An 11,464-nucleotide genomic window follows, 5' to 3' on the forward strand; every position below is an offset into this window, starting at 1 on the left:
TTTTCATCAGTTCACACGATTATATCCGGAAAAAGGAGTGTTTTCTAATATTGTATCAATACAGCCAAAGCAAAATATATCAATAAAATAGTGTGAGGAGCACTAAAATAATTACAAAAAATTTACTACAAATAAAATAGAACATATTTCGCAAAAATATCACGTAAAAACAGAAAATAAAATATCAATAAAAAAACAGAATAAAACATAGAACGATATCCATAAAGCAAGTAGCGAATTCAAATGAACTTACATGCACGGGAAATTTTTCAAGAATAATTTAAAATATTTTCGTTGCAAGATTGCCAGATTACAAAATATGAAAACAGAAGAGCAAATTGAGGTAAAAGGGTAAAGAGGGGGTTTTTGTTTTATAGTGCTTTCTCAGCAGTACTGAAATGCGTGTGATTTGTTAGTTACCAAGGATGGGTCCAAAACTGGATGTGCGCAAGGTAATTTAAGGCAATTTAATTATCCTGGATAATTTAAAGAAGTTGATAATTAATATTCTTAAGAAAAAAATAAAATAGAAAAGAGAAAGAAACATGAATTACCTGTTTTGCAAAAATTTAGCCGCGGATTTGCCCAAAATGGATTCGCACACTTTAAAAATTAATCAAAGATATTTTTTAGTATGTTTATGCACAATAATATACAAATTACCTCAATGATTTTATATAGAATTTAATTAGTTGAGTTGCGTATCCATCGTTTTTTATATCAAATTTTGAAAGAGTTTGTATATTTGTTTTGTTTTTTTGATAAATAAACATTACTACATATTCTTTTAATTCTATTCATTTGATTAAAAATTGTATTTAAATTGATGTTCTTAGAAATTCAAGTAATTAGTTTATTTATATTAAAAATAAAATCATTTCTTTTATCGTATAAATCAAAAAAGCAGATATTTTCTTCTTTTACAATACCCAAATCGAAAAAATTGAAATTAATACTATCAACATGATAACGAAGCAAAATTAATACCTCGGGGTAAATATTATTTAATTAAATTGTATAATCTTGAAAATTAAAGATATTATATCATCAATAAATCTAAAAACAAATTTAATATCAAGAGTATAATTTTTTACATAATAATGCAGAAACAAGTTAGCTGAAAGAGATGAATCCTTGCGGTATTCCATCAATTCGAAGAAAAATATCTTTTTATTGTAAAGATAATTGTTAAAAAGACAAAAATTAATAAGAATTTCCCAATAACCAAAATCGCAATTAAGGATATTTTTAAAATCATAGTAATAATTCAAAAGAACATCTTTTAGTTTAGAAAGAGGAATGCTATTAAAAAAATACCTGGAAATCAAAAGTCGCAATAGAATTAATTTTGTTATGTTTAATAAATTTTAAATCGGTTGATTATTAGTGATAATCCAAGAAAAACCTTCTTCAATAATACTGTTAATAATTTTATTTATGTAGTTAAAGAAAATGGTGACAGGTTTAGTTAGGTAAGTATTAGACTCACATGTGATTGTTTTAAATTTTATCGGAATTATATGAAATTTTTAGGACTGATAATTAAGTAAAGAGATTGTATATTGCTGATTTTAATTTTTAACTTCTTATATAAAGCTAAAACATTTTTAATGATAATATTTATATTAATGATCACCATTTTTGTAATGGCATATTCCATGTGCAACTCGGTAAACGGAGTAGTAAATTACTTATAAAACTTTGCTGTGCATAATTTTAATGAAAAAAGAATGCTTAAATTTACTTTTTTCTTACATATAAGGCAGAAACTTATAAATTCTATGTTTTCCTAAATTATTCCTATTTTATATATTTTTCAAACGACATACCTAATTTGCAACTGGATAAACAGAGTAGTAAATTATTTCCAAGACTATGCTGTCTGTTATTTTATTTAAAAAAATAATTTAAATTACTTCTTTTACTTACATTTAAAACAAAATTTATATATAATTGTTAAATTTCACTTTACAATGATAAACCAAAAATTCATATACAATAAATTTTCTCCTTTTAATCCTTATTGGAAAAATAGTAAACACGTTTACACACTTAAGGAAAAAATAAAACTGTTTACTAGAAGAAAAATAAAGTTCTGGAAATGTAGAATCAAAACCCTTGATATGGCCGACAAAAGAATCTATTTCCTTTGCAAGATACAATTCAAGGATTTCGGTACTCAAAATGCTTCCAAAGAATGCTTTTCTTGCCTATAGTTTTCCTGTCATTGTTATGGAACGTACATCTCGATTCTGCTTCCAGTCAGTTGAAAACATCTTTTTTTATTGTAAAATTGCAAGAATTGTTATCCTTTTCTGCTGAATATATACATCAGATGCATGAATATATAAAAAATAAATTCTATGGTTGCTATACTCTCTCGAGAGAAAAGACAATAAGTTTCGATAGAAATTTATCTGTTTTGTATTATTAACTTATTCGGAAACTATTAAATTTTAAGAGACGCAAAAATAAACAAAACTGTTCTTTTTCCTGCTCGTTTCAATCTAAATACCCACGTAGAATGAAATGTTCGATTTTCATTTAAGACATGCTGATATTTCACGTTAATATAGCAATACTTTTGCATACTTACTGAAATGTTATTTTGGAAAATTAAAAAGATATTAGTTTGAAAGATTTTAGAATAAAATGTTCCATTTTCATTTTACAATTATTGAAATTTCACGTTAATGTAGCAATATTTTTGCATGCTTACCGAAATGGTATTTTGGAAAATTAAAAAGATTTTAGTTTAAAAGATTTTAGAATAAAATGTTCCATTTTCATTTTACAATTATTGAAATTTCACGTTAATGTAGCAATACTTTTGCATGCTTACTGAAATGTTATTTTGAAAAATAAAAAAGCTTTTAGCTTATAAGATTTTGGAATAAAATGTTCCATTTTCATTTAATGTTGAAATTTCATGTTACTGTAGCAATACTTTTGCATGGTTACTGAAATACTATTTTGGAAAATTAAAGAGATTTTAGGTTAAAAAAATTTTAGAATAAAATGGTCCATTTTCATTTTAGAATTATTGAAATTTCACGTTAATGTAGCAATACATTTGCATGCTTACCGAAATGTTATTTTGGAAAATGAAAAAGATTTTAGTTTAAAAGATTTTAGAATAAAATGTTCCATTTTCACTTTATAAGTGTTGAAATTTCAAGTTAATGTAACAATACTTTCGCATGCTTACTGAAATGTTATTTTGAAAAATTAAAAAGATTTTAGTTTATAAGATTTTAGAATAAAATGTTCCATTTTCATTTTATAAATGTTGAAATTTCATGTTACTGTAGCAATACTTTTGCACGGTTACTGAAATACTATTTTGGAAAATTAAAGAGATTTTAGCTTAAAAGATTTTAGAATAAAATGGTCCATTTTCATTTTAGAATTATTGAAATTTCACGTTGATGTAGCAATACTTTGCATGCTTACCGAAATGTTATTTTGAAAAATTAAAAAGATTTTTGTTCTATAGATTTTAGAATAAAATGTTCCATTTTCTTTTTAGAATTATTGAAATTTCACGTTAATGCAGCAATACTTTTGCATGCTTACAGAAATGTTGTTTTGAAAAATTAAAAAGATTTTAGTTTAAAAGATTTTAGAATAAAATGTTCCATTTTCATTTTAAGAATGTTGAAATGTCACGTTAATGTAACAATACTTTTAAATGCTTACCGACATGTCATTTTGGAATGATTTTAGCTTCAAATATACACGATGCGTTCTGTAAATAAAACCAAAATCTATATTTTTTAAATATAAATTAATTCAGATGATTCATAACAGGAGAGCTAATTATCTTTTAATTGTTATGAATTTTAAATCCTTTAGAAGTAATAGGAAAGAAATTAGGATGAAGAACTTCAGCATCACTATCATTTGAAATATATAGAAGCTACTGACAGCTCCTTTTACTCTTTTTGTTAGTCCCAACAATTAAACAGGTTTTAATGTTTTCAGTTACGCTTTTCTCAGTAGGGATTCGTAAAATTAAATAGCATTTCATTTTTTCTCACTTTGATACTGATTAGTAACCCTTAACTCATTAATATCAAACTAAAAAACAGTCTTTATATTAAAACTTTTTCGAGACAAAAGTATGTACTAATACCTATAGCGGTTGAACAAAAATATGAAAACGCTTCTATACTAACTCTATGCAAACAATGTTTCTTTTTGCAGCAAATGTTTCGGAAGATTTCACACGTCAATACAATTGGCTCAATTTGAAAGAACATATTTAAAGCTTTTATAAATTATGTCTTATTTCCCAATGGTAGAATGGTAGAAATCACACAAATCTCGGTGCGCTGCCGCGAGGCGGCATTAACCGATTCATCTGTAGTAATAAATTATTTCCCAATGCAAAATTCAGATCAACAAAAATAGAAACAGGAAGTTAAAACCAAATTTCAAGGTTTAATAGCAACAATTTTAAAGAGCTGCTGTAGGATTGCAATATTATTTTGTTATGCTTTTTTAATTATAGTGGTATTGAAGAAGCGTAGAAGCTTTTAACTTCGTAAACTCATTTTGAGTTAAGCAAATTTTGCGTGAATAAAAAGACCCCATTTTTAACAGCTTCAAGCATGAACTTTCAAACAGTATTGACAGTTTTGCTACGTAAAATCTTAAAAACATTTGCTGCCAAGACAAAAACTTTTTCCATAAAGTTAATGTTGAAGTGCGTTTCGATATTTTTTATCAAAAACTGTATTTGATTATACAAGTAGAATTTTTTTTTTACTTCTCACAGTTAAAAGTGAAATTGTGAATTTCTGATTAATGCAAGAAGTATTCAGTTAATCTATCTAAACTAGCCTCATGTCCACACTAGTCTTCCTCTCCCTTAGATTAACACTTTCACGCCGGGAAAAGTGAAAATACTGGTAGAAGAACTATTTCAATATTAGATAATATTATGGAGGAGTTAATCTATTCTCAACAAAAGCAATTCCCTGTAAGGAAATTTATTCTCGGTGAAGAAGCAATTCAATATAAAAATTACATCCGCGTAAAACAATTGGTGGTTATGGATTTTTATTAATCCCGGAAAAAACTAATAAATGAAATTTATTTGTTACCAGTTTTTACTCCGGTGCGCCTCCCGATGAGACAATCTAGCGTGACGTGAGAGTGTTAAAAGCTGGCATTATGGATCAAAGTGTAGATCAAAACCCATAAAAAGTGTGAACCCATAAAATTGCTGTTCAATGACGATTATAAAATAAAAAAATAAAATCGTAATAATTAGGTAACGGAACTCCTTATGTAGAAATATGATGTCTACATCAGGGGACATGGCTGAAAGCCCTTATATAGCAAGACGGAAAAGTGCAAAAACTGGTACGAAAGACATTTCATTTTAGCATTTTTTTTCGAGAAAAATAAAATATCTGTAACTATCAAGACTTCTTTTATAATTTTAGTCTATATTTGAAACTGCTTATTTTCCAGGGATAATGTAGATATTGATGAATAGTTTTAAAAAGAATTAGTTAACTCCTCCCGGAAACTAGTTATAACCGAAATGGTTTTACTACCAGCCATTCCTCTTTTCCGTCTCGCTTTCACCCCTGTCAGGGGAAAACTATTTTACTTTAAATGCTTGATAAATCAGGGAAATTTTCATTTCTTAACTGTAACGGAAATATTTAGAGTGCCACTGGGAAATCTTTAATAAAAATTAAGAAAAAAATTTGATATTTTTAAATGTTTTACCCTTTCGCGCCGACTGCCACAAATACGTGACAGTATAAAACCATATCAATCAGGGTAAAAATATGAAACTGGTAATCAAAGTATTTCTTTAGCAGTTTATTTGTGGGCGGAGTTATAATTTTTTGATTTATTTAATTCACCAATACTTTGTTCAAAATAAAACTATTTAGTTATGCATTGAATTAACATTGATTATATATATGATTATACTAACAATAATTAAAGTAAAAACATAGTAAGTCTGTCAAATTAGCAACGACTCCATTAAAGTTACCGCTTTTTATTTAATTACAACTTGATTCTGATTTTGTACGAATGCTTTTCAGAATCACCCATCTCCAAGGGGATAATGTACAGTGTTCCAAAAAAGGCGGATCACCCTGAATAACTTTTGATCAAATGATTGAATCTTCACGCTCTAGGACTCACAGTTAATGGTTCTAGAACGTATCTTCTCTGAATAATCCTACCATTTTTTCGATGGATTCGGATTTCTGAACCTTAAAATGAGGGTGTAGTCTCAATCTGGAAAATATGGTCTCCATTGTTTGGTCAGGAGAGCGATCCAAAGTTTTTATCCCTTAATGTTAATTTTACATTTTGCGTATTTCGCCATATCTTGAGATTTTTTGAAGCGAATTGAAAATTTTTGCTTACAATTATAAAATTCATTTTTTTAACGATGGTTTCATGCAAAAAATAAACTTTAGTAAATATTTATTATTTTTTCATTATTTTATTGTAGTCAAAAGAAAGTTTAAATTGCAAAGTATGCAATTTTTTACGTCATTTCAAAGTTTGTAATTTTACATGGAAAAATGCAAAATTTTGACATAATTGGCTAAATAGTTCCTGAGAAATCGAATTTTAAATATTTGACTTCCTTAAAATTTGATTTCTAAGGAAGAATGAACAGATTTTTCTCAAATTTTACATTTTGCTGTGTAAAATTACTTACTTAAAAAATTACTCCCTTACTCTCCAAAATGTTTCGACCATTATTAAATAAAACATTAACAAAAACAAATACTTACTAAAATGTATTTTTTGCACGGAATTATCTTTGNTCAAAACACTAGGACTAGGCATGGTTGTCAACTTAAGTTTTCTCAAATACAACGTATTTGTTTGCTTAAAGTTGAAGTTTTAATTCCATTTTAATACCACTGGGAAAAATGATAATGGAAGGGAATTAAAAGTTGGCAGGTATGATGTAGGGTGTAGCCTCAATCTGGGAAATATGGTCTCCATTGTTTGGTCAGGAGAGCGATCCAAAGTTTTTACCCCTTGATGTTAATTTTACATTTTGCGTATTTCGCCATATCTCGAGATTTTTTGAAGCGGTTTGAAAATTTTTGCTTACAAATATAAAATTCATTTTTTTTAACGATGGTTTCTTGTAAAAAATAAACTTTAGTAAATATTTATTATTTTTTCATTATTTTATTGTAGTCAAAAAAAATTTTAAATTGCAAATTATACAATTTTTTACGTCATTTCAAAGTTTGTAACTTTACATGGAAAATGCAAAATCTTTGCATAATTGGCTAAATAGTTCCTGAGAAATCGAATTTTAAATATTCGACTTCCTTAAAATTTTATTTCTCAGGAAAAATGAACAGATTTTGCTCAAAGTTTACATTTTGCTGTGTAAAATTACTTACTTAAAAAATTTGATCCCTTACGTTCCAAAATTTTTCGACCATTATTAAATAAAACATTAACAAAAACAAATACTTACTAAAATGTATTTTTTGCACGGAATTATCTTTGAAAAAATGAATTTTATATGTGTGTGCAAAATTTAATTTTTTCAATTCGCTTAAAAAGTTCTCGAGACATACTCAAAAAGTAAAATTAACATTAAGGGGTATAAATTTTGGATAGCTCCCCTAACCAAGCTATGGGGACCATATTTTCCAAATTGTTCCTTATGTTTTGCAGATCAAAAATCCGAATCAGTTGAGAAAAAGCTATGTTTATTCAGTGAAAGGACATTTCCATGTCTGACTTCGTAACTTAAAATATCGTCTGCACAAATTAATTAACATATTCGTGGTCACCCCTTCGAACCATTAAGTTTGAGTTCTAGAGTGAAAAGATCCAATCCTCAAATCAAGTTACTTAGGGTGTTCCGTTTAGGGTGTCCGCTTAGAGTTGGACAAATTTATGGAAACCCTTCTATGCTAACTCCATGCAAGCAATCTCTCTTTTTAGTATCAAATGTTTTGGAAAGTTTTACGTGGCACAATTTTAAGGATCCTGCTTGAACCTTTCAGAATAGGGTTTTTTTTTTACCGATCTAAAATTTGAATTGACCAAATTTAGCGTGTGAAGTCAAAAGTTTCCTTCCTTTTTCGACCCCCCCCCTGTATTCAAAAAAGCATCTTAATACAGATATTACAATCCTAAACTACGATTTCAAAATTTCTGGCATTTAAGTTGGAAGGAAGTAAATAGTTTCCCTCCTCCTTTTTATCGAATCGAAATTCGCAGGGGTAAAGAGAACACTATTACATTTTCAGGCACGATCTTTCACATTAAGCCAAGAGTTTTGCTACGTAAAATCTATCAAAACTTTTTCTACTAAAAGAAAGATTATTTACATAGAGTTATTATATGATTTTTCCATAATTTTGTCCATCTCTTGTAACTACAACTCTGGCATTCATGAGTGCCTAATACTCTAAATGTTCCAGTTATTTGAAAAAATGAAACATAGAATAATGAAATTGAAATTTTAAATAACAACTGCTAAATTTTACACATTTAAAGATTATCCAAAGTAAAACGGATCTGCCTTATCTATTTAATGTCTCCTCAATAGAGTTACAAACATTGAAGTTTGATAGAATGTGCTTGTGATAAAAACTTATTTTCCCTTAGGACTTAAGGTCATTAACGAAAATGGAAACCGCAAAAGAAGCTTTTTTAGATTCCATCAATTTAAAGAACAAGATAAAATATAAAATAAAATGCTCAGATTAAATAAAAAATTTCCACCATTAGTCAAAATTTCCATACTGTTTCAGAAAAAAAAATTGCAAATACTTTTTCCTTAAAAATTATATGCATTATATAGACTTTTCCGTGCGTAATAATGACGCAATTTTTTTGTACTTAAGCAATACACTTTTTTGAAGCTAAAGTAATAGGCTATTTTAGAAATATACCCTTGGTTTCTACAAATACGAGCTAGAAAAGTCAATTTGGCTCCAGGGACGAAATGCTAGCCTCCAAATAAGGAGACTCGGGTTCGAATCCTTGCGATGGCTAGTCAATAAGAGTTCTGCCACCGGCTCACCAAGGCAACAGTGCTGACATAAAATATCCTCAGTGGCAGATGGATCATATGGGATAGAATACCCTAGCCACCGATCTAATCATTTGAAATATTCATGCAATTCCTCTCCATGTAAAGTTAATGCGAATTAGTTCAATCAAAAAATAGCTAATTTGTACCAATTCTTGATTGCTTGAATCCTGAGTTAGGTTCAAAATTGAACGGCAACTGAATTGGTCATTTATAGCTGTAAACCCAGAAGTAGGTCGAGTGTTCACCTCCAATTATAAAATAAATTAAATATGTAATGCAACTTTTTTAATTTAGGTATTTTCCATACATTCTTTTTATATCTGAACATTTGTGGGCTAAGGCAACGCCTTCTATAACTGAAAGCCTCCACACGGTTTGTTACAGCATACCTGCCAACTTTTAATCCCTTCCATTATCATTTTTCCCAGTGGTATTAAAATGGAATTAAAACTTCAATTTTAAGCAAACAAATACGTTGCATTTGAAAAAACTTAAGTTGACAACCATTATAGTAACGCATATTATTATATGTGCTTAATTTTTGTAAGAATAGTGGTGATCAAAATCATTTAGAAATTAAGTTTATAAAAGAAAAAAATAGTTTATATTTACTACCACTTTATATATGAAAACAAAATCTTCCGGAAAATCCGGAAGAGTTGGCAGGTATGGTTACAGGTAGTCCGATCAGACCACTATGAAGTAAACCAATTTACGAAAAAGCCATTTAATAAAAAATCTAGTAAAAATAAGAAAGTGGTATCAAATATATGTCTATAAATGTGTTCAATTTATGAGTATAATTGTTTTGTCTTATTTACTTGTCAACCACTACAGATTCAATTCTCAAATGTATATGATAAATTTCTCTTAATTACTTTTAAAATAGAAATTGATTTCATGCGCACCACTGGTTCCCTTTTAAATAGTCTGCGCAGACTACTTTAAAGAAACCGTGTGGAGGGTTTCTAATGTAGGAGGTTTATGTAGGAGGAACATCTTGGTAAGATAGGCGAAAGTTAATATGTTACAGATTTCCACTCCTAGAAGTATTTGCCCCCAAAAAAGAAGAAAAGTGATAATACTTGAATAATTGAGTGACTATCTTTTGCATTTTTTTAAGTTTTGCAATTGTTTTACATTAGAGTTAATATTAAATATTGAATTCGCTTATTCATTTTTCATTCTCATTCATTTTTCACTCTCTATCAAGAGGAGAATTTTTTCAGCCTCTATAGTTAAAATTTCTCCAATAATCATCTTTCAAATGCTGCAACATCCGATAAAATCCCGTTGGTAATCGGTAAAGAAAAAGGAGAGAAAAAAAGGCTACCACTTTCTATTTTCAAGTAATAATAAATAAAAGGAAAAATGAAGAATTGAGTATCTGTCTCAAAAGCAGAAATTTTCTCTATATATAAGCATGATCACTTGAATTGTGCAATAATTTGAAACATTGCTCATAAGTTTTTTTCCTAGTCCAGTTTTCGGAGAAGTTGGCGAAGATCTATTTTAAACCTTTTGCATTATAGAAGTAAATATTTTCGAAAAAGAAGATTCCAAACCATATTTTCTAAATGTAAGCATCTTCATAGAGATAATTTTAAAAAGTTACGGTTTTGTGAGCAACAGCTATTAGCAGGTCATGGTAGTCAAGCAAATATTTCTTATCACTCTCAATCACCAGGGGAATTTTTTCAGTCTCTATAGTTAAAATTTTTCAAATAATCATCTTTCAAATGCAGTAACATCTGATAAAATCCAGTTGGTAATCGGAAACGAAAACAGAAAGAAAAGAAGCAACCACTTTCTAATTTCAAGTAGTAATAAATAAAAGGAAAAATTAAGTTTCGCTACAGTTTTTTCTTGAACTTCCTCTACTTATAAGCATGTTCACTTGAATCGCGCAACAATTTGAAGCATTACTCCTAAGTTTTTTTTTTTGCTAGACCAGTTGTAGAAGATGTTGGCTAAAGTCTATTTAAACCTTTCACATTTCAGAAGTAAATATTTTCGAAAAAGATGTTTCCAAACCACATTATCCAAATGTACGTTTTAGTAAGCAACACCGTTTTGCAAAAAAAAAAAAAAAAATTCACTTTATTTTGTATTGTCGGATGGCGTTAACGAACAATAACTCAAAAATTATTTTCTTTCATTATTTGAAATTTTTGTATGACTTATGAAAAACGTTCGCAAAACTTGTTGATCTTCCATAACTTCGCAGCACTCTGCATTATCATATTTTAAAGTCAATAGCGTATGAGATTTATATTCCAGATGCCTTAAAGGAAAAAAATGACAACTAACAAAAAGACATACCAACAGTAAACTTAATTGAAGAGCTTATGCAACGAAGTAGTAAACAGGGTTGTCAACTGCTCCGATATATATATGTATATA

This window comes from Parasteatoda tepidariorum, chromosome X2 (assembly GCF_043381705.1).
Source record: "Parasteatoda tepidariorum isolate YZ-2023 chromosome X2, CAS_Ptep_4.0, whole genome shotgun sequence".
Classification (NCBI taxonomy): domain Eukaryota; kingdom Metazoa; phylum Arthropoda; class Arachnida; order Araneae; family Theridiidae; genus Parasteatoda; species Parasteatoda tepidariorum.